We start from the raw sequence: 24,504 nt of genomic DNA, 5'->3' as shown, positions 1-24,504 counted from the left end.
GAGTGCATTAATAAAACAACAGAAAATATATCTCAATCCCAAGGAGATCACGTTTGCACAAAGTGTCCGGAACAGCCTTTAATGCGTTTGTGCAGAAATTGCTTTCCTTATATCCTAGTGACAGAGCCGATGTATCTAACTATGGCAATTAATTCGGCGGCATAAAAACCAAAGTGGGGCGTTCTGTCCACCGAATGTGTCCGTGCCCATGCCAAGGCCCTCCCTTTGCTTCGGAGGGCATTTGCGCCTTTAAAAATAGCATTTAAAATGCATTTTGAAGTTGTCCGTTAGATGGAAATGGCACTTTTGGCAAATATTTAGCAGAGCATGTGAATGCAGAAGCTGTTTGGCTCTAAGCAAACGCTCTATAAATTGGAGCACTTTGTCAGCCTGACAGCAAAGAACAAACTTAATAAACAGGATCGGAGGGTTGTTTTCCTGCACGGATCCGAGCTGTCAGCGCGTGATGGGATGGGTAACACAACTGGGATCAGGAGGCAGATTTCCGTGTGTGGCCTTGATTGAATTAATCTGGTGCAAATTTACCCTGTGAGCCTTGCCTGTGTTTCCCTCGGAGCTGGACACAAATGGTGCGGGTGGCTCTCAGCGCCCCGACGTCGGCAGAGCAAGGTGAATCTGATAACTGCGATTCTCCTAATGAGCCAATAATTAAAACTCCTATCAGCACTGCAAGCTTGCCCCACTGTGTCTCCACCTCACTCCAGGGATGCCGGAGTGATTTTAGTGATGCCGCTCCAGGGATGCTGGCATGATTTTAGCGATGCTCCTCTGGCTTTCGGGGGTGACTCTGGCCAAAACTGGTCCCCGTCACAGGCGCGTTCCCCGTTCCCCATTTTTCCTTGGTGCAGACCTCAGCACCCAAATCCCACCGGAGGGGCTGTCGCTTTGTACTGCCCGTGTTGGCTTTTTGAGTATTGCAGCCTCATCCACGCATCCCGGCGTTGGGCAACCTTCCCTGACATCTGACCTTACCTTTTCCATTTGTATGGGCTTCTTCCCTCCTCACCCTGCTGGTCTCCCTAGGCAGGATGCCTTCAAGGCATGAGGTCTGTTTTTTTTTTTTTTTCCTCCTTATTCCTCCACTTTTAAACATCCCAAACTGTTTGGCTGGAGGGTACATGTGCTGAAAGCAGCAAATCCTGCTGTTTCTCCGAGGGGGAGCAAAGTGAGCGGGCTGCTTCAGCGGCACGGCTGGCAGAGCACCTGGGAAGTGGCCAAGGTTATCTGAAGGTGGGCATCGCCTTGCTCCCCGGCAGCCTTCACGGTGGGATTTCCTTCGGAGGGGATAGAAATGTTCCTGGGGAGATGGGCTGTTATCGCCACGTGAATCGGAGCAGCGTTTTCGCTCTGTATTCGTTGTACCCTCGGAGGGCCCCGGGGCATCGTTCTGGTCCTGCTGGCTCGCAGGGCACATGTGTGATGAGCTGGGGAGGGCTCAGCATGCCCGGGCGAGAGCAGTGCAAGAGGGCACGCAGGGTGGGGATGCACCGAGGGGCTCCGTGACTGGAGGGGGAGAAAGCTCGTTTTGGGCAGCAATGGGCAAATTGTGTTAGCGCTTTCTGTCCCCAGGTCACACGTTGAATTTTACTGCAAAAAGGGAGCATTTGCAAAAGAAAGTGGTGGTGCCTCAACACTGCACCAAAGCTCTCCTGCAACTTTTTAACCAGCAATGCACCAAACTGTTCCTTCAATAAAAATTGCAAGCATCTTTTTTTTTTGTTTGTTTTCCTTTTTTTCTTCTTTAACTGCTAGTCTTTTTTTCAAAGGAGGCCGCTCCCATTGGAGCCAAATTTAAGACCCAGTCTTCAACCTTCTCGCGGGAAACTTGCACAAATGCTGCGCTCCTGGCCAGAAGAAGAGAGATTTTCAGAAGCAAGAAAGGGATTTGGGAGGAGATTTGGTATCTCCCTGTGGGACGCGTGGGAGAAACTGGTCCTCTAAGGAGCTGTGAAACCCGCGGCCGGTCCAGCTGTTTGGCCATGCAGCGATGGAGGCCTGCACCAAAAGCAGCTGAAATGCACCCAAATTGGCACCTTGGCCTTTCCTTCATGACCACTGAGCAGGGAGCAGCGGGGGTGGGAAAGCTGCCAGGTGAGGTTTGCAAAGCCCTCTTTGCATAGCCCCCCCTGCGACGCACCCTTTCAGAGCCCACCCTTTTGCAATGCCCCTTTTGCAAACTCCTTTCACAACACCACCTTTGCAAAGCTCCCGTTGCAAAGCCCCCAGTGCAAACACCCCCTTTGCAAAGCCCAGCGTTTTACCCTAGGGGATTTTACCACCACCCCCAGGCTGGTGCAAGCCGGGGGCGGGGGGCAGCTTTGGCCCCACTCCAGCGCCCAGCCAGGACACACAGCACCCTTCATGAAACCAGACAGAATTAAACCCTTTGTTTCCTGTTTGCCGGCCGCTTTAGCCGAGGCCAGGAGCGCTCAACAAACCCGCCTTTGTGCTAATTTAATTAATCGGGGCGGCGAGGATGAGAGCGCAGGCTATAAATACCTGCTTCTTCCCGGGGGCGAGGGGACCAGTGGCCCCACAGCCAGCCCCCGCCGCGACGTTTCGCGTGGCGGGGCTGCATGGTGGTGGCACTTGGCACTTTGCTGATGCCACCGCTGGCTTGTGAAACCTTGGTTTGGTGGGAAAAGCATGTTTTTTGGGAAAAGTGCCAATGTGCCGCTATGAAGCTGTACATGCTCCGGGGATGCTGGCGGTTGTCACAACCCCACTCCCTCCCTTTCTCTTCCCCTCCCTTACCAATGCAACCCCCCGAAGGGAGGAAAATCAGAGGAATGCAGCAGCACAGCAGCTTTTCTGCTTCCCCCTGTTCCCAGTGCTGGCTCGAGCCTTCCAGCAACGTCCTGTTTTGTGCTGGAAAAAAACACCACCACGATGCATGGGTGCATGCTTCTGCCCTGCTTTTGCAGCGTTGCTGGTGCATGTGCTCTCAAAAAGCGAATGTTTAGCCTGAGTATTCAAATATTTGCAGACAGCAAATTTGGAATTGTGCACAACTGAGCAAGGCACGCTGTGTGCGGGGCCGCTGCTTCTGTTCAGGGGCTTGGGGAGTGCTGGACCCAGCAGCCTGCGGCTGCTCTCAGCGTTTTCCCGATGAGACGTTTGCCTTGCGCTGCTGGTCTTTACTTGCAATATGAGTTTCAGACTGCCCAGGCCCTTTGCAAATGAGGAAACTAAATCGTGCAAAATGGGACGGTTTCCCCAAGCTGCAGAAATAAAGGACAAAATAGCTTCAAGACTTGTTGCTGAGCAAGTTTTGGCTGCACAGGGTGACCTGAGTCTGCTACAAATGGTTTCTTAAGCTTATGAAGAACAGTTTTAAATCAAGAAATCCACATGGGGCTGTTTTAGCGCGACACTTTTGATGCATAGTAACCTAATAAGCATTGATACAGCTTTTGGAGTGCCGGGGTAAGTCCCAAGCTAAAGAGTTTGGGCTCCAAACAGCAAAATTCCCCACTGGATTGCAGCAGATGGCAAATAACAGCAAATCAGAGAACAGATAAAACTATTCCCAACAACTTTGCAATAGCAAAGAGCCATGCGGCAGCTGGACATCACATCCTCACTGTTTTGGGTAGGAAAACCCCAAGCGTACATGGTGAGGGACTAATCCTGCCTGAAAAGCAGCGCAGGAGGGAAGGAGAAGGCACCTCGGGGCTGAGATCACAGCGAGGGATGCTCCTGAGGTGTCCAGAGTGAGTGTGTGATTAGACAGATACCTGTTCAAATGTTTCTTTTTCAGTTTTTTAAAGATAAAAGGGGCCTTCCGCAGCATGCAGGCTGAAAGATTTATGAGCGTTTCATGGCTTGAATAATTCCACCTGTGGGATCCCTTCTGCAATGCTGCCTTTTCATCTTGCAGAGGGCATTGGAAGCCTGTGAGGGCTGTCGAGAGAAGAGCCCCAAGTGATGCTCCAAGCCCCGTGGGGACCAAGCTGCTGCACGATGGGTTGGGAAATCCGCCTCCAAGCCTCTTTTCTAGACTCTTATTTTTGGGCACCTTCTCAGCTTCTGTTAGTTATGCTCCAACCCCCAGCTGGCTCCCATGGCACCAAAGAACGCCACCAAATGCCTCTAAAAAAAACAAAAAACAAAAAACAACAAACAACATGAAGCTAATTCAGGTGCTGGAGCAAAGTCATCTTTTGGGGGCTAAGGGGTTAAATCGCACAGTTTGGGGAGGAATCAGATGTCCTCCCAAGCTGAGATTCACCACTCCCAGCTTCACAGTTCCAGGGAACAACCTGCCCCTGCCCCATCCCCCTCAGCCTTTTAATTAGCTGAATTTCAGCGTTTGACCAAACCTAAAGCACTGCACAAGTTTGGAGCTCTTTTATCATTGCTCCGATGAATAAGACGCAGTAAGAAAAATTGGTCATAGAAACTCTTCGGGCATCTGGGTTGTTATATTTAACGCTCGTGCTATTTCTACAGTGTTTAAAACGGGAGAGAGTTTGCCCATTTATTTTAGGGTTGCATTCAACTGCTGGGTGATGTCACATGAAACCCAGAGAAATTGTCGGTGAAACAATATCTCGGTTGAGCCTCGACGGCTGGCTTAAAATAGCCGCTTCATGGCATGGCTGCGCAAGGGTGAGCAGAGTGGTGGTGGCGGCAGCGTGGCTGCTTCCTCCTTTGGGCATCGCCTCCGTTTGTTGCCTGGGATGAGTTGCCCAGCTTGGGCCCCGACCCGAATTTAAGGGAGATGACAATAATTCGGTCCTCAAAAGGTGAAATGTAAGAGGAAGGTGGTTTTCCAACCCGGAGCCTTTACTCCTGGCTTGATTTGGGGGAAATCACAGCAGCAGGGTGCTCGGACCGATGCAGTGGGAATAAGTTGGTGGTGCAGGGGGGGGTGCTGCACCCATTTCCATTTGGAGAGCCCAAATCTGGCAGGCTTTCCTTGCAGGAAAACTCTGCATCTCCCAGCTCGGCGCCTTTTCCCCACTGTGCACAGGGAGCTGGAGCATCCCCGGTCAGCCCCATGCCCCGCTGGCTCCTCGACCACAGAAGGCTGCAATCTGAGCAACCTTCTGTTGCTCCCTTGGCATTTTGGGGGAAGAAACGGCATTTTTCCCACAGGAAAAAGTAGCATTGGGCTTGTGAGTTGCTAACGTAGGGAGATACTCCTGCTTCTGCTGTCTTGGAAAAGAGTTTTTTTTAAACCCGTAGCAGAAGGAGTTAGGGATTGCAGCCTGGCTTGGTTGCTGTCAGAGGGGAGACCCTTGCAAAAGCCACGGTATTGCCAGCATGCTTTGGGTTATTAATAAAAGTTCTGTTTTTCCCAGTGTTTTGGCTTTGGGGTAGTGAAAAACACTAATTTTTCACATCACATCTCATACTTGAGATGTTTAAAAGCACTCGTGACGTCCCCGGCCTTGTCGCGTCTCTATTTACACAACCTCGTATAAATATTCCACATCCGCTTTTAATCCTGGTTTTCCTGGAATTTAAGGGCTTTGGTCACGCTGAAAGTTTCTGTGCAAAACTTCTTTGTGCCAGGCTTTTTCTCCACAGGGAAAGCAGTCTGTCGAGATGTGCATCTTCCCCATCCCTTCCCACAGGGAATATTCACACACTCATATTTTGTTCCAGAATGAGCCAAAGCCCACCAAAATGATTAAACCTTTACTGGGATGAAGCAGACCAGGACTCTCAGCCTGAAAAAAGGGTTGAACAGGAGCATGCTATAAAACTACAAATAGCCTAGAGAAATATCCAGGGGATTTGTATGCACCTTCTTAGGGAGAAAAAGAGCTAAGGGATCCTGATGAAAATTATGGGCTGACATGCTTAAAAAGAACAAAAAGAGGTATTTTTTCAGTTGTTTTGGGATCTCATTGAGCAAAAGGTTGGCTGGGTTAAAAACAACAATAAAAAGGGATTGGACGAAGAAATGCCAGGGAGTTGTTAACTGCTGGGGTATCACATTTGATATCAGACATCCTTCCAGGTAACATTTTCCTGCAACAAAATAGCATTTTCCTGGATTTTCTGGTGGCTGCAGTGTCTGTCCAATTTATTATTGTATTTAGGGTAGCATAAGAGGAGATTTTTTTTTTTGTTCTTATCAATATGCTGGGGGAATCTTTCAGTTTTTCTGGTTTGGCATGATAATCTTGCAAAGCCTCACATTTCCTCCTGGCATCCAGAGTGGCTGCAGCATCCTTGGGGGGAAAAAACAAAAGAAAACAAAGCGCAGCCTTGGGTACAGCCTCAGCAAGGCGTTTTGCTGTGACACCAGGCACCTTGAAGCTGCAATTGTAGCAGAAAGGCCCCTAAAAAAAAGACCAAACAAGCCCACCCACTCGTAGTTGTTTCTCCTAAAGGGCGAAGGATGCTCTTGTGATCTCCTCCCAAAATAATCATGGCTGGGTGAGCTCGGGCAGAGCGTGGCTGGGTTTGCACATGATTAACAGCAGCGTAAGCAATCTGCATACATAGCGAAGCCCCGTTGGTATTACATTATTCTATTAGAGTTTCAAAGCTGGTCTTAAGTGGACATGATTTCTTCCCATGGACCATTAATTTTGTTTTATTGCTGGTCTGATGGCCATTACCCTTTTTTGCCGGTGCATTCCCCCATTAGGTTTGTACAATTAGCAAAACACGCCAGGAAGGGTGTTGCACCACGCTCAGCATTGCAGCATGCTCCTTGTACCCTCCGGGCTGCAAAGCTGCTCTGAACCTTAAAATGCACATGGGAGAGGAGTGGATGCGGCCACTGTGCATCTGCTCGTGTCCCGCAGCCCAGATACCTAAATTAGCAGAGACCCTAATGTGGCACTTTAATTATCAAAGCAATAGGATGGTAACCAAATCAGGAACGACCAATACCAGCTGCTCAAATCAGCAAAGAATCTTGAAGTTTAACCAAATTAGCAAAAATTCTTTCCAGGCACCAAATTAGCAAAGCCCCTAGCATGGCACCTGAATGAGCAACGATGCTGGAGTGGTGCCCAGATCAGCGAAGATCCTTGCAGGACACCTGAATCAATAAGCATCCTGTCTGGGTACCCCAGTCAGCAAAGATCATCGCCAGGCACCCAAACTGGAGATTCCAGCAGGACACCCAAATTAGCTCAGGTCCTCTCAGGGCGCCCGGGTACATCTGGGAAGCCACAGAAGAGAGGTGCTTGCTATCCTCCCTGACGGGGCCATCTCCCACTTTGGCTGCTTTATTATTTTGCAGTTTTTTCTCCCTTAGTGCGGCCGGTGCCCATGCTCTCCTCTCCCTCTGGCTTTGGCTTTTTCTGATCCATCAGCATCAGGGTTTTTGCTCATGAAATACTTCCTGGCAGAAACCCAGCGGTGGGATGCTGAGGTCCTGGGACCCTTCTCCAAACTTGGGCTTTTTCTGCACCTGCTTTTATGTATGGCTACAAGTGTAACCTCATTTCTACAGTTAAAAATCAGTAAAAACTAGCAGAAAGACTTCTCTCTGCCAAGCTGGTTGCTCCTGCCTCGTTAGAATAAAAACTAATTTCTCAGCATCTTTGGTGTCTGAGGCTCATAAGTGCTGTCTGTGTCTGGTGCCCATTGGTGGTTGTCCTTGCAAACAGAGTGCATGTACGAAATCTGATTTTCTTACAAAACCAAGTTTCAAAGGAAAAACTAGGAAAACTTCATACCGTTCCTGGTTTCAAAGTGCAATACCGCCCTTTAGGCAGCACTGAAAAAAAACCTTTTGCATGCAAGGAGAGTGCAAAATAGTTAAGTGGGTTTTGCTCCAAACTTGTAGCAAACTCAGATTGAAATCGGATGGTGGTGAGCAGAGCCCGAGAGGTGGAACCGTGATGAACTTGGTGAAGGATTCGAAGTCATCGCAGCCCAGCACTGCATCACCTCATCCCTTCTGGCTTTGGGGAGGTTTTTGGTGGCACCTGCTTGTCGCTAAAATAATCGTTTCTGATGAACACAGCAGAGCAAGTTCAGCTTTGTAATCAATGAATATAAATAACCTCTTCTTTGAGTTGAATCTCTCTTCCTCGTTAGCCCTAATTAGAGCTGCTGGTTTTGCTCCTCATCAGTTAAGGGCAATGTAAACCAGGACATTTCCGTGCACACCGTTGGTGCTGCGGGCATTTACCAGCTGGGGCAGCTGGCCATGGGTATGCTTAGGGGCAGGGGGGCAGAACTACTGAATTCCTCTGCTTTTTGTTGTTGTTTTTTATCAAAAGGGTAAAGTTGGGTCTGCGGCTGCAGTGCAGCAAGGGTGGTATTTAAAACTTAATTAATCCCCCACCCCCCCAGTTAAATCAAACTAAGAAACACATTGCAGCTGTGCAGAGGCAGGGAAAAGAGGCTTCGCCAGCAGTGTGGGGTGCTCTTTTAGCCCAGAAAGGGGACAAAAAGCATCTATGACTGGTGCTGGCCTCCATCCTTCTGCACGGGGCTGGTCCTGCTGCATCTTTGTGGTGAGATGATGCTGGTATTTTCTCTTTGATACTGCTATTTTCTCTTCTCTTTCCTGGGTGCCGTGTGGGGTCACCTGGCAGGGCCAGTATGCAAAGGGGGTTGAAAAAGCCTGATCTGCCTGGGCTTGAGAAAGCAACCCACTAACGAACGAAGTGTTCATTTTAATTAGTCCTTATTGATTGTGCACTAAGGTAGGCCTCAGAAGTTACCGGGTAACGAGCTCGGTGCGGCGCTGCAGGCCTGCAGCAGGCACTGTGTCCTGTTTGCTCGCCCGTGGCCGCATCCCGACTTGCGGCCTTCCCTCCCTGTAGCGCGCTGGCTTGGCCTGGCACTGGAAATGTTAAACCCTCCCCGGGCATGGCTGGACCTCGGAGTAAAAATAGATGGCTGGAATGAGGAGCTGAACAGCTCACGGGACGGCCGAGCTGGTGTCGCCTGACACCACGCAAGCAGCCGGGCACGCAGGGTGTTTTTGGCGCGTTTCTTACGAAATCCACTCAGGTCTGGCGGGACGGAGAGGATGGGGTTCCCCACGGGGATGAAACCCTCCTCTGTCACAAAATGCCGGCATGTTGCCCAAGGTTTGTGCTCTCCGGGTATGATTTATTGCTGGGCAGTGACCTCTGTGCTCAGAAATACCTGGGAGTGAACCGCTCAGCGTTGCCCGCACTGCGGCTCCGCGTGTCCTTCCCTGCTGCGGGTCTGCCTCCTCTCACAGGGAAGGGGGGGTGCTTTTGCCCAAGATCTGTAACGGGGAATTTGGCTTCGTGGTAATTTCTCCATTCTGCAATGCCCTGGCAGGGTGTTTTATTCCGACCCTGGGAGCAAAGAAGGATCCTGCTCCATGCCCTGTGGTTTTTGGGGAAGCTGTAGTCATTTGGGGACCGGCTGCCAGCTGGGCATCCCAAGAGGGTCAAATCCTGCACTTGCTGCCAGGTTATTGAATTGCATGGTTTTCCCCCACCCAAAACCGCTCTGTTCCTGCACGGGGGTGGCCATGAGCCCTCCCACTTTTGGGACCTGGCTCTCCCCCCCTCCGCTGTGTGTTGGATCAGATGTCACAGCTTTCCCCTCTCCTCTGATAAACATCTCCCCACGCAGTGTGGTTTTTGCTTTGCCCCTTGGGTTGGTGGCTGCTGAAACCTGAACTCGTATTTATTTATGTTCTTGCATGTTGTTTTCAGTTGGCTCCTTGCAAGCTGTGCCCGGCCCCTCCTGCAAGAGCTTGTGCTGCCCTGGATGCCTCGGCTTTGCCGTTAGACTCAGAGCCACAACTCCTGCCTATTTTGCTGCCAGCACCTTAAAGCAGCCAGGATTTAGTCCCGAGCAGAAGCATCCGTGCATCACATGTGTCTTTTTTGCCTAAGCACGCAGGAGTGGGCTGCTCTGGCACTTTCTGCCCCTATTGTCCAGGGAAAACCCGGACCTGCTACCCTTCTCGCCCTGCGTGGTGAAGGAGGATTTCAGTTGTTAAAGTTAGGGGATGCTGTTGGCGAGCGGCGAACACACTGTTTGTAACACCTGCAAGCCTTTCAGCCATCTTCGGCTCCTGGGCTCCTGGTTGAATTTTAGCATCCTCCAAAACCCCAAAATCTCCCTTTCAGCCCTGCCACTGCAGAGCCCCTGGCTGCATCCTGAGCCTTGGTCCCTCCATGCCACGGTCACATGCCGTGCTCCAGCCGCAGGGGTTTCACTGAGACTTAAATGGGATTGCTTCATTACCCACTGCTGCTGTAGCTCGGCCCTCGCTGGCATCGGGTGGGTTGTTCCTTGAATCTAAACCTCCTTCCAGGAGCAAAAATGGCAGCAAAACCCTTGTTGTATGGCAAACCTTCAGCTTTGGCAATGACTGCCACCAAAAATACATTGTTATTATGTAGGAGCTGGGGTGCTTATTTACTCATCTTTGCACCAGGAGAGGCAAATATCCCCAAAGATACTTCTTGGAAATGATGAATGAGGATGCACATCCTGAGGGGACGATCTGATGTTTCAGTGATGGATACAAAAGCATGAAAGCTCCCAAATTTCGGGGTTTTCCCCCCATTGGCGGGGCTGCAGCTGTGATGTTTCAGCTCTCCTCCAAGCATTGCTTGGGAATTTGTTGTGGGCGGGCGGGGGGGGGTGGCATTGTTACAGTAATGCTAAAACCTGGAGACAGAGAAGTCAAGAAGTTCCAAAGACAGGAGGTTGCTGGGGCACATTGGCTTGGCCACAAATTACTCTTCTGCTACCAGTCTTGGAAGAAGTAGCTTTTTTCCCCACTGCCTGTTGACGCTGCTGGGAGATGTTTTGCTTTGAGGAATTTCTCCTTTTCCCCTGCCTGCATTCGGATATATTGTTGGGGGCAAGCAGCCTGCTGCCGCCACGGGTGTGAGGGCTCTGGCAATTACCGTTGAACAAGAGTCATAAAATGAAAAGAAACGCCTGGCTATATATAAACCCGGAGTGTTCACAGGGTACCTATTTTTATGAGTTTTTTTTTTTTTAAAAACGATCCTGGAGTACTTCCTGGAAAACGGAGGCATGAATTGATGCTTTTTATAGGTCACTCCATAAGACACTAATAAAGCGAAAGGTTAAGAGAACGGCCACGTTTCTCTTCTCTCCTCCTGCCGGTTGTTAGAACATCAGATTTTAAATCATGGGGAATTATGAAGTGCGGCAGATTGTGCCAGCGGCTCTTTGAGCTTTCCCCACAGTGCCACGCGTCTCCGGGCCGTGGGGCGGCTCAGCACCGTCCCGCTCGCAGGTGGCCCTGGGGACAGGAGCAGAGCAACCCCTTTTGGCAAAACGCCAGCAAGCAGAAATATTTTCTAAATCTCTTTAAAATAGTGGGAATGAGGCATTGCCGTATGCAGGGCTCCTAAATATGTGTTGTTTTGTGGTTTTTTTTTTTTTCCTTTTTTGTTGTAGTGGTGGAAAAAAGCTACATAAAATAGCATTGGGTTTGTGTGTGCCACCCTGGGTGGTGGGAGATTGCCAAGGCGCCTGAGGCACTGAAACCAGGCTGGGATGTGAAAGGTCCCCGTCCCCTGCTGTGCCCCAGAGGGGCCCGGCCATTAACCCCCCCAAACCCATCCTCGTCTCAGCCCCAAAGAGGTGAAATGGAGCCGGCAGGAAGATGAATGAAGCCAGTGAGCTGTTGGAGCTACTTTCTCAATTAATGGCTTTGTTTAATCATACCCCCTGTCCAGAGGAGTATTGTCTTACGGATAATTTCGTTTGCCTAACGAGATTTTGCTAATTAAATCTCCTTTCGGTCGGTGTGGCTCTCCCTGCAGGATAGGGGAATGTTTGTGAATCCTTCTCTGCTGCTGGCTAAATAAACCTTTCCACTCCGCTACCAAAGAAAACACGGGAATTGCAGTATCCAAACACTGGCTTGCAAATTAATTAGCTTTTGCAACCCTGAGAAGGTGCTTTGTTGCATGCGCATCCCCAACTGCAGGGCAGGAAAAGGCAGGGATGCTTGGCGTTGCCTCAGGTTGCTCGTGCATCTGAGCTGGATGCCTTTGCTGTTGCAAACTGTGCATCGGAGGCTTATCCAGGGCTGACAGACTGTGAAAACCCACTGTGGGGTTTTGAGCCCCCAAAACAGTCAACCAGCTCCAAAATTTTGCGTGGGTATTGGAGCAAAAGATGGGTGTATTTCATCTGCTGCGTCTCGGCGGTGATTGCTCCAACACTCCCAGCTTGCTCCCTGACACCTGGGAGAAATCTCAGCCCTGTCACAAAGTGGATCTAAAAAATATAAGTTTGGAGAAGGAGAGAGGTGTGTCGCCTGTCCTGCCCTGGATGGCAAGAGATCCTAAAACAGGATCTTCTGCAGCGTTTTTGAGGTGTTTTAGGGCTGACGTGGAATCAGGTCCCATTGCAATGCAAGTTTTGGGACAACTTGCATGAAAAACCTCCCAGCTTTGAATCTGGCACCTATTTAGCACCTGGTTAATCACCATTAAACTACTTGGCACTTGCTGCATTTATGCTAATAGTGACCCAATTAAGCAATAGTCATTACCTTGCACTGTCACTCAGCTAAATCATTTTCCAGAGAGACAGCCCAAGAAAATCACTGTCCCTTTAGCTGGAGCTCCAATGAAGAAGAATAAACTATATTAACTCAATATATTTATTGCACAGCCTCCTTCACATTATAGCACTTCTGACTTGGAGCTGATCACACCGATGGCAGCTGAGCTGCACCAAGCCCAAATTACACCCAAATTATTAAATATATTATCTCCAAACTAATCATTCAATTAAAAATCCCCCTGGCATCACCATCCAGTTGGCAAGTGCAGGGGTGCACCTGGACCAGCCCTGATGGAAGTTTGTTCACAAACTTTCCTGATCCCAGCAAATCCAAAGGGATTTTGCCTGGTTGCCTCCTGGGGCATGACCTCTGGAAGGGGCATTCGTCAGTGAAATTTCATCTGTCAGCACCAAAAGCTGGGGCTGTGTGAACGTTCGGTGCCCTCTTGGATGTGCTGTTAAATAAGAAGAAAGAACAGACTTTTTTTTACTCTTCTGCATTAAAGGGCCAATGCTGCTCTTACTGTTTTTTTTTGGGGGGGGAATTTTCCTGTAAAACAACTTTCTGTGCATTTTCCACAAGTTTTACATGATTCTTCTTCAGTTTGAGGCTTTTCTGGCTGCTTGGCGTGTTTCCTGTGCACGCTCCCCACACACTGCCAGGCACATGTGCTGCTGTGCACACGTGCTCTGGTGCATGCTCCCCCGCACACTCCCATCGCCATGCTCTCTCTGTGTTTGCTTCTTGTATGCTCCCATGCACGCTCCCTTGCATACTCCCAGCTTCTGTGCATGCTTCTTTGCATACTTCAAGCTCCCAGGTACGCTCCCATGCATGATCCGTGCACATTTAGGTGCATGCTTCCATGCATGCTTCCAGCTCCTGTGCACACTCTGTGCACGCTCTGTGCACCCTCCATGCCCACTCCTGTGCACGATCCAATGCACACTCCCTACATGCACCACATCAGGCTGGCCCTTCCCTTCTTCACCGTCAGTGAAATAAAAAGCTCCAAAATAACCCCCTTTCCTCCCAGTTTGCAAGAGCTTTGTCTGAGGTGTTGCTGGCTGTACCAATTTTCGTGAAATTTGTGGGGAATTTGTTACTGTGGGGCCACATCACCCAGCATGGGCAGTAATTGCACAGGCAGAAATCCCCGCTCACCCTCATCAGCAGTCTTTGCCATGGAGGCATTCTGCAGCCCCCAAATAGTTCTGCGTGCAGCCTTGCGGGATATTTAATAATATTTAATAACGTGGCATTGTGGCGTAAACATTGCCTGTGGCTTGTCAAAGGCAGTAAACCTAAAAAAGTTACAGGGAGCACAGGGAGAATGGTGATAACCCCTTTGAGAGGCAAATAATTGGCGACCGAGGAGAAATATGGAAAATGAAAAGAAAAAAAAAACATTTATGTATATGTATATATATTAACGAAACATTAACTCTCAACACGACTTCCATGGGAGCCAGGGGTAGGATGGGGGGGACGCGTGGCTGAAAATCCCACCATAAGTAAAAAGAAAAGAAAATAAAAATGTTTTATCTCTGATCTCTTTCTGTGATAATGATCTTAACTGATTTCCGAGATGGCAGTATAGCCGAAGAAAAAACGTGCATGGTTTTTAAATGAAAGTTGCCTCGGTTGGCAACCAGAAGAGGAAAGGTCTGTGTAAATACCGCCTGCCCTCTGCAAAGGCGTCAAGGTGTTGGGTTGGGAGCGCTGGGTTTATGCACCAAAAATACCTTGAGAAGGTGAAAAAGGTGAAACGGTCCCAGAGGGCTGGAGCGGGGACTTGGGGGATTTGATTCCAAGGGCTTAGATGCTCCCAGCACGGACCTGGGACCCAGGCTTTGGTTGGCTGAAAGAGACAAAACCTGAAATTCCCTACCAGTATTTCACCCGTATTTGGTAAAACGTTGCAATAATAAAGTGGCATCCTGCTTTGCCAACTGAAAATAGGGAGGAAGGGGGAAAATTCCCCTGCTTTCTCTGGGAGCGCATCCACACGCGTGCCAGAGCTTCACCTGCCCAGCGCCCTGCGTCCTATGGTGCCAGACCCAAAATCACAGCTGGGTTTCACTGTTCGATTCCAAACTGTGTAAATATATATTTATATTATTTTAATAGATGTATTTTTTTCCAAGAAGGTTTTCAGGGCAGCTTTTCAAGTTGTACAGCGTTTCCGATATTTATTTATTTATTCATTTATTTATTTATTTTGCCATAAGTAAATGGCTTGCATAAGATGGCTTGCATAAGAAGCAGCGTGGCCAGCAGGGCTAGGGAGGTGATTGTCCCCCTGTACTCGGCTCTGGTGAGGCCGCCCCTCGAGTGCTGTGTTCAGCTTTGGGCCCCTCGCTACAAGAAGGACGTCGAGGTGCTCGAGCGAGTCCAGAGCAGGGCGACGAGGCCGGTGAGGGGTCTGGAGAACAAGGCTTACGGGGGGCGGCTGGGGGAGCTGGGGGTGTTCAGCCTGGAGAAGAGGAGGCTCAGGGGCGACCTCATCGCTCTCCACAGGTACCTTAAAGGAGGCTGCAGCGAGGTGGGGGTCGGTCTGTTCTCCCACGTGCCTGGTGCCAGGACGAGGGGAATGGGCTCAAGTTGCGCCAGGGGAGGTTTGGGTTGGGTATCGGGAAGAACTTCTTTACCGGAAGGGCTGTGAGGCGTTGGGACGGGCTGCCCGGGGAGGCGGCTCGGGCACCCTCCCTGGAGGCCTTTAAAAGACGTTTAGATGTAGAGCTCAGTGATGTGGTTTAGTGGGGGACTTGTTAGTGTTAGGTCAGAGGTTGGACGAGGTGATCTTGGAGGTCTCTGCCAACCTAGATGATTCTGTGATTCTGTGATTCTGCAATTGTGTATGGTGCCTTTGGGGCTGAGCAGCAGCTGTAATGCTTGGGAAGGGAGGGGAAGGTAAATCCCGTGTCAGGTACTCAGCAGCTTCTTCCTTCTTGCAATAAGCATTGCCGAGAGTGACTTTTAGGGGACAAGCCCTGCGCCCAGGGGGAAGGGAGTGGGGAGGAGCACCAAACCCCTTCAGAGGGGTCAGGGTCCCCAGACGCCTTTGAGACCAGTGCAGCTGCAACATGCACATGAGCCCCGATAATGCTTTGAGGTTTAACCCGCGTTTGTGCCTTTTGCACCATTTTCCTGCCTTGATGAAGCGAGTTGCACGTTGTTCCTGCTGGCCAGGGTCATTAGTCCAAATCCTGAGGAAATCCCTGGCTGTAATCTGCAAATAAGAAGCTGGCAAGTTTTGTTGTGCATCGGGAGCCTTTCTGAGAAATGCTTTCCTTGGCCAGGGGCCAGGCTGGAGCCGGGACCGCCGTGATTTCAACTGCTATTTCCATGCGCTTTTCTTCCGAGGACAATTAAAGGAATACGTGAGCGCTGCCTCTGCACCGGGCTTCAGTGAGAATAATTGCATTTTGTTTGTAAAGAGGAAAAACTCCACGTTATTTGATGGCATAGCACATCACGTCACCCCATGTCACTGCATCCTGCATCTCCCTGTCAGCAAAACTGCTTTTTAGGTGTCTTTTCTCCAATTTAAGCACCGAGCGCATGCTTGAGGATTCTCCCACCCTGGTGTGGCAACAGGTTCTTGCTCGTTGCAGCTCCTGAGCATCCTCCACCGGCTTCGGACAGCTGGCAAAAACACTTCCCAGTGGCTCAGCCCCACATTTTGGGGCAAAACATGAAGTTTCCCTCACTTTCCCCTCTTCCTCTCCGTGCTGAGCGCTTGCCACCCCGCTGTCTGTTTTTCCTCGCTGAGGTTCAGTTCTAATTATGTTGATTTTCTCCAGCCCACCCCCTCCTGGAAAGCTTATTAGGGTGAATATTTTTATTTATTATCATTTCGCCCAACTCCTGCCAGCATTTCCAATTACTCTCGCCGCTTCCTTGTAATTGTCTTTCTGTAATGGCTCCGAAACAATTGCGCTAAATGAGGTGTCTCCGGCAAGATGAGGGTTTCACTTCATTAAAGGCTAATGTATTCTCAGCTCCAGCTCTGTGGGGCTGGCATGGAAGGAAAAAGGAAAAAAAAAAAAAGAAACAAAAAAGAGATTTAAACAGCTTCTTTTATATTATTGGGAACAACTTTCCCTCCAGGAGAGGCTTTTCGGCTTTTTTTGTGGGATGCTGGAATGGTTGAAGGGAAGCCTATGGAACAAGCAAAGCATCTTACTGGGGAAATGCCGACTACGGGGAGAAAATGGGGAGTTTTGGGTTGTGGAAGTGCTAGATTTTATTCCCAGCGACCACTGCACCAAAAAACCCTGCTTGCAAAGAGGGGCTGAGTAAATCCAGGAGGTTTGGTGCTTTTTCTCCCTTTCTGTGTGATGAACATTGTATTTTCACCTGCATCGAGGCGTGTGGGTTTTCCCTTTCTCTGGGCTTACACATTCTATTTTTATTTTATTTTATTTTATTTTATTTTATTTTATTTTATTTTATTTTATTTTATTTTATTTTATTTTATTTATTTTATTTTATTTTATTTTATTTTGACTAATTTTCCTCTAAGCTCCTGCTGGCTTGAAAAATCTGGCTTTTCCCCCTTTTTTTCCCCTCTCCCTCCTGATGGGAGATGCACAGATCAGCCTCGGCCTCACAAAGCAGCACAAGAGGATTTCCTTGTGCAGTGGCCAAGCCCCGCGCTGCGAGCCCTCCTTGCACGAAATAATAATAATTATTGCTGCAAAATATCCTTTTCTCTTAAGAAGTGTCATATTTGCCCAGCAGCCAAGGATAGACACAAAGCTTTTTGTTTCTTCAGCGAAATTTCAAGGCTCTCTGGGTATTAGTATTGAACCGGAATCAGATATTGTTATTCTTATTTATAAAAGCTTATTTTTAAAAACTTTTCTCTCATTCCCCCACTGTTTTTCCGTGTTTTCTTGTTGGTCCAATCTTGCAGTGAAGAACTCAGCATTTACTCTTTTGGAAAGTGAAGATGCTGGGCTTAGGGTTTGGGGATTTTCTCTCAATTTGTAAGGGTCTTTCACATTATTTATTTGGGCCCTGATTCAGCAAATGGCTGAAGTCCTGCTCAGGCCTGAAGCACTCCAACCTGAGCATCGTTAACTCCGAAATGGGGCTTCAAAGCTAAAACTGAGCTAGAAACTCATGGGAAAAGCTTCCCAGTTAGGTAAAACACAGTCAAATCAAGTGTGTGTGGGGGGGTGTTGCTGTCTAAACATGGGTAAAACTCAGTTTGGAGTCACACTTCGGCTTTAATGATCATCATGCCTGCAAAAAGCTGCAAAAATGGCTATTTTTGGAAGTAAGCTGCAAGGGGATTCCCCAAATTGGGGAGAAAATGCTTTAATCTGGGGATGATGGGGATTGTTGAGGGCATAGCAATCAGAGAAAAACTGGAATTATTGCTATCGTGATTGAGTAGAAAAAGCCAAAAACTCCACCAAAATGCAGTGCCCAGGGAGGAATTAGAGAAAAAACACAAATGTTTGATAAAGAAGACAAAAACCAGCATTGAGACAACTTTTTTTTGCCATGTGAACAAGGATTTCTTGTTGCGTGAATATGCTTTATCTTTCTGTGTAATAATGGAACTCGTGAGAAGTCTGTATCCTTCAGGTTTTCAGTGCTGCACCAGATCCCCTGCGTGCTATTCCCATTCCCAGCCCGGGACTACTCGCCCTTGCTCCTTCTAAGAGATGAAACGAGAGAAAGTGCATTTAAAAACACATATAAGTTTATAAACTGCATTTAACAACACATGCATTTTTTTCTTTTAAAAATAATCCTGAGTGACCTTCAAGCCTTAAATTTCATCGTCTTCCAGTGAAGTGCACACCGTGGGATTTTTTCCTAAAACAAAAAGTCATTTTTAGGGGTGCAGCCTTTGGAAAACTCTGCCAGCCTGTCAGCATCCCTAAATGGCTGAAGAGCATTGAAAACTTGGCAGAAAGTGCAAAAACTGGGGTTTGCTGGGGTTGGCTGCCAGAGGAGCACCCAGGAGGCACCCAGGCTTGCAAAAGTCCAGGCTGGCGTTGCTGTCCTGCACGTGCAGAAATAAAGCCGTGTCCGTGGCGGTGCTCGCCGGGGCAAGGAGCACTTTACTGCTGTACCTGCACGGAGCTCCACCGTGTGCACCAAAGCTCCCCCATTTGCCATAAATCTGCAATCCTGGCTTTGGAAAGCATGAAAGATGTTGATGGCAAAAAAATTGTGGCTGTAGCACTTTGCACCGGACAGAGCTGATGCAGCCAAGATGCTGCAAAGTTACCCCCTGCTGCCCAAAGCCCCTGCAATAAATAGCCTTTGTGTACCCAGAAGGGGAAAGCACAACATCGACCAAGTGGGACCTCCGCTCGGTCGAGTTCCCGCTGGGGTGGCTCCCCTGGATTTTTGCTGTGTCCTTTCAGGGCTCCTTGCCGTCCAGCGACCGCCTGGGCAGCAGAGCTGTGCCCCGCGACGGATTCATCCTCCTCCTCCTTTTGCAAACATCCTCACCCCTCTGGCACCCCTCCAACTTGCAGCTTTCATCCCCCCTTATTTCCGATGAGGTTACCGGTGCCTGCACTTTTCCACCTCCATGGAAGTGCCCAGAAAACAAACATAACCTCTTTTTGCATGTGCACCGCTTTGCTTCACCGGCAGAGCATGCAGAGGGAAAACAGTTGGGATGGTTTTTTGCAGGACAGCTCTGGTAGCACCTTTTTATGGCTTTTTCTTTCCTGGAAACACGAGTATCAGCTCAATCAGAAGCATAATTTGGATTTTATTTTGGGTGGGCTGCCGGGAGCAGTTGCAAGAATACTTCAGCGCAGAGCAAAGGCAAACCTGATAGTGCAGGGACTGACCAGCTGGAAGAGCAGAAATCCCTAATTGCTGAAAATCCTGAGGTGACACAGTGTGACTGAAGAGCTGAAATCCCTAATTATGGAAAATTGGGAAGTGAAATGGCGTGACCTTGCTTGCGCACTGGTGCGGTTCACAGGGATGAGTGAGCAGACGGCCAGGGATGCTCAGTAACTTGGCTGCACCAAAAGCAGGACAGACCTGGTGGCCAGCAATCCCCAACTTTTGTTAGGCATCCCTCATTAAGCACAGAGCTTGTGCAGCCGCACGTTCACACCTCCTCAGCCCAAATCATGTCAGTTTTGCACTCACCTGCACAAAAAAGAAGCCTGGTGGTGTTGCAGAGCATCCAGCTCAGGTGCGCCAAGGGAGTGATGAGAAATGAGACCTTGCTGATATTTCTGTCAAACATCACTTTTTTTTAAAGTGCAGAAAATACAGAATTAAAGAGCAGATGATGGAATTTCATAATATGAGGGTTGGTTTCCTTTTTTTTTTTTTTTTCCTGGGTGTGTTTGTGGGGGGGTAAAGGGGTAAAGAACGTGTGTGTGTTAAGAAATAACTGGGCTCAATGAACGTGCCCTGGAGTGTCTGCCGTCACTGCCACAGTTTGGTGCTTACAGGTGTAAAAAAGAAACACTAGAAACACAAACCTTGGGGTTTTATTATGAGTTTGGAAACTCAGAATACTTTTTTGTTGTTGTTATTGTTGTTATTGTTGTTGTTTTTAAGTGCCACTGAGGACAGCTATCTGTTGGGAGAAATTCCTAAGGATTTGGTTGATTTTGGATTGGCTAGAAGCCTTTGAACAAGACTGAATATACCTCAAAAAGAAAAAAAAAAAAGAGTATTTAACAGCCAAGCCATGCATTTGGTCCAGAAATTATGAGCAGATCCCCTTGGTTTGTGTTTTGCAAGAAATCTGGGGAAGACAGCCAAATTTGTATTGCTGAACTTGTGCACCAAGTCTGTGTGCTGAGTTAAAGCATGGCAGCGAACGCATTTAGGGAAAAAAAGCAGGAACAGGGCTCGGGGTCTGGGGGAGGCAAAGTGACTGAAAGGCATGTCTGGAGCACGCAGGCAGCATGATGCAGACACACTGGGGCTGCCCTGAGCTCCAGAGCCAGGAGCGGGTCGGATGTTTTGGGATCTGAGATGTGCCAAAAAGCATCTCTGCTTTTTTCAGCTATTTCAGTCAAGCTGAGAAAAAATACTGCTGCCTCGAGAAGTGGCACTGTGACACCCTGTGGACTCGTCCCCAAGCAGCTGGCAGTCTCGGGAGACATACAGATTTACATTTTTTTAATGGTTGTATGAAAATGGCGTCACAGCTTTGCTTCTATCCAGAGTCCTTGCGTCAGTCCCAGCTATTTTTGGTGTCCTCCTTGGTCCAATCCTAGCCAGCATCCCTGGTTTGATTTCACTGGGGTCCTTGGTTCAGTGCCAGCCAGATCCATCCTTGCTTTGATCCTAGCCAGATCTTTGGACTGATTTTAACCAGCAACTTTGGTTCAGTCCTGGACAGTATCTTTGGATCAATCCTAGCTGGGGTCTCCTGTTTTAGCTAACTTAGCCATCATTTTCTGTTTGCTTTTAGGTAACATGCTCAGTTTGGTCCTAGCCAGCTTCCTTGCTTTGACCCTAGTGAGCATCTTTGGTTCAAATGCAGCTAGTAGCATCCTCGGTTTGAAAATAGCCAGCACCCAGGGCTTGATGCTCACATCCTCGACTTAATCGTGCCCAGTGTCCTCGCTTTGGTCCTGCCCAGCATCCCCAGCTTGGTATCAGCCAGCATCCCCATATGATCCTTGCCAGAATCCTTCGTTTAAATTTAACACAATTTCAAGCTTAGCACTAAAGCTGCGTTTCTGCCTGCCACGTCAGGGGCATGCAGCCGACGCACCCAGCTCCTCCAAGCCCTCTCGGCTGTGCTGCTTCCCTCATTAGCCTGCTTTTGCTGCAGCGGGATTTGGGTTTGGCTGGGTCATTCAGCTTCGAAGGGACATGAGCCTGTTGCGAAAAAAGCAAGGGGAAAAAAGGGGGACAAGAGACTCAATCCATTCCTAAAGCATCAGCAAGAGAGCTGAATTGGGGCATTTCCCCTGCCCATTCCCATTTTTCCAATGTTTTTTCACAGCTGTCCTTGTCCTGACAGACCTGAGTCCAGCTGCCTGGGCTGGGTGAGCAGAAATGCAGGTGTGTGCTTGCTCACTCCATGCTCGCTTCTCATCCTAACCCTTGCCCGGCATTAATGCGCAGGGGATCATAGTGACGGCTGCCACTGGTCCTGCCCATTTGTTTTTCCTGCCTCGAAGAGCTCAAAATACAAAGAAAAAAGGCTGAGCAAAGAAAAAAAAAACACACCTCATTTTGCATCAGCGAGTGAGAAATTGGGATGAGAAGGCCCAGCTCCTCAACAGAGCTGCAGCATTTGCAACAACTCCGAGACAGCTTGGGCCAAGCACATGTAATCGTGGATTTGCAGTGCGTGCTAAGCGATGCAAAAGCCATTCTGCTCACTCCATCTGGGGCATGCAGCCCTCTCCTCCCTGCTGCCTTTGGAGGTGGCTGCAAACTGTCTGCATGTTCTGCATGCACAGATAATTAAGTTGCATTTCTGCACATTGCTTACTGTTCCCCTGAACCAGCAGCCCTTCCCTGGGGAGTAATCTTGGGTTTTTGCAAGCCTCCTCACAGCACTTTCTTCATTATGCTTGGGTAACAATTTTAATTTTGCTATTATTAAACCTTCCCAGACGCTGCCTTATTATGTGCCTTTGAGCTGAAATTCCTGGATTGGGGACTCACATCTGGGCTTGTTCTGCAGATGCTTGTTCTCCTGTACAAAGGAGCAGACATTAAAGCCCGACATTGACGCGATTTTCCCCAGCTCCCCGGGATGTGCCTGCACAGGCCGGTGCGGGCACACCATCCCTTGGGAAAAGGGGCTTGGCACAAAGAGGAACCCAAAAACTTAATTTCATCCGAGGCAGGAACCGAGATGAGGTTTGGCTTTTCAGGTTGTACCCTGAACAAAAAAATAAAATAAAACCATCAGGGGGTTTTGCAGCAAAGCTGGGGATGCTGTGGCCACTCGCTGGGTGCACGTCTGCTCTTTCTCCCTGAGCTCATTTTGCCCTGGGGGGGTCCCAGTCCCCCTCACTGAGCTGCCAGGTGGGGAGAGGTGGATTTTGCAGCTTTTGCATATTTTTGCAATGAGATGCAAAACAAACAAACAAAAAAAACAAACCAAACCCCAGCTCCTCTGGCAAGCTGCAGGGCGGGAGCTCTGCTTTCTGGGTTTTCCACCCCAGACCTCCAGGAGCATCACTTGTGCGTCTGGGAGCATGGGTGCAAACACTTGTGCATGCACAGGAGGACTTGGAGCAAAATATATATGGTTTTGTGTGCTAAGACACATGCATGATCTCGGCAAGGCAGGGAGGTGCACTCCTAGAGAGAGACACGTGCAGCTGTAGCCCCCCATATGCAGATCTCCTGATTTACACACAAACACACTCAATAACTTTCTTTTCTTCCCATTATCTCTAACCCATATACTCCAGGAAGTTTAATTTGTTCTCGCTAGTAATCACCATTAAATAGAAATTGTCTTTTTCTGTGTAAACACGTCATTAGTGAAGCTGGTTTCTGCAGGGTCCAGATTCCATTTTTATTAAAATGAAACACTTTTCGGCTCCTTACTGTGTCCGGAGATGAACAGTATAATTTTAACCCGTTGGGTTGGCCACAGATAATTGCGCCGGCATTTGATTGGGGCGATTAGGGAAATATCCTCTTTTCATGCAGAAGAATTTGCATTTTTCCCCTACTTCTCTAAAGCTAAGTCATGCTTTCGTACACAGCCAGTTTTAATGAGCATTATAAATCCTAATGAATATATTTTCATGTTCATTTTATTGGCTTGTTTTTATTACTGAAGGTCTGAAAAACAGGTCCGGTTAAAAACTGATGAAATGACTGCGCAGCTTGGGTTGCTAAAAGGCACCATATTTCTGCTCCTTTTCCTTCCTTTTAATGGGGATAGCGGTGAATAAGGGAAACCTCTTTTTGCAACCAGAAATATCCATTACAAGACTGGATTATTTTGGAGCACCAAAAGCTTTTGCCTTCTCGATGCAGTATCTCCCTGGAACAAAGTGTGTGCGGGGGAGTGGGAAGAGTTGGGGAAAAAAAGTGTGATTTTGGGCCCAGGGTGAGGGCTTCGAAGGACTCTCAGGGTTGCAATCTGGCATCATCCTTTTTGAACGAGGGCAAATAAATCAGAGAGGCCAACATATTTTGCCTTATGGTCCTATCCCCTTTAATCCCTCCATGTGCCTTTTTTGTGTCAGATTTGCCCCAAATCTGCTTTCTGCAGCCCTTCCCCTGTGTCAGAGTGACCTCTCGGCTCTTGTCGCGCTGCCTCTGTCTCTCATCAGGTACCTCTTTGAAAAGACGCTTTTTCCCCAAAATACCCCATAAAAAGAATGAAGCTCATGTGTTCATAAATCCATGTATAATATACATATAGGCAGTAATAATACACATATATGAATACATATAGAATACATATTATTATACATTATAATAAATACTGCAAAGAATGAAGGTCACATACATAAATGCATATATATAATACGCGTATGTATGTACAAATAAATGCATATATACAAATGTATATTCTTATTACTTTACTTTATAATATGTGTAAAAATATTTCCCTTGTGTATATATATAATGTGTATAGATATACATTTACATATTTATGGGAATAAGGTGACCATGTGGCCTCTCCCTTCCCGTCCTATCTGCAACAACCAGACCTTGATTTTTTTGGCTGTGGCACTAAAAACAATGCAAATCCATTACCAAGATGCTCCAGACAGGATACAGACCATTTGCAGTGCTTAGTTGGGCTCTGAATATGGCGTTTCCCGTTCCCATGCTACCCAGAAAATAGCATTTTCGGCTGGGGGGCACAAATCTCCCCAAAGCCAGCTCTCGACATCCTCTAGATGCAGAATCACCGGTGTTTTCTCGCTGCTGCACTGGGCAGCCATGGCTCGGTGACGCCGGTGCTGGGAGCCCATGTGAGCACGGCTTCACTTCCCCTTGCAGGCAGTGATTTTGGGTTATTTATTTAAAATCCCAGCCCCAAGGAGCATGGCCGGAGCTGAGGC

General features: G+C 48.4%; 1 protein-coding gene and 1 long non-coding RNA gene across 11 annotated transcripts in view; one reads left to right on the top strand and one right to left on the bottom strand.

Moving 5' to 3' along the window:
• Window positions 1-24,504, top strand: part of PKNOX2 (PBX/knotted 1 homeobox 2) — an 88,230-nt gene that overhangs the window by 6,721 nt on the left and 57,005 nt on the right. The gene's annotated exons all lie outside the window — the stretch shown is intronic.
• LOC308182776 overlaps window positions 1,069-24,504 on the bottom strand; it is a 38,537-nt gene continuing 15,101 nt past the window's right edge. Inside the window, exon 2 of the long non-coding RNA XR_013942072.1 lies at window positions 1,069-24,504. This exon is cut by the window's right edge and continues 13,857 nt beyond it. This is a non-coding gene — a long non-coding RNA (uncharacterized lncRNA).

This window comes from Anser brachyrhynchus (genome assembly GCF_964034855.1).
Source record: "Anser brachyrhynchus genome assembly, chromosome: 25".
In the NCBI taxonomy this organism is placed as follows: Eukaryota; Metazoa; Chordata; class Aves; order Anseriformes; family Anatidae; genus Anser; species Anser brachyrhynchus.
Note: the sequence above shows the minus strand (reverse complement) of the source record. Positions and strands in the feature narration are given on the sequence as shown.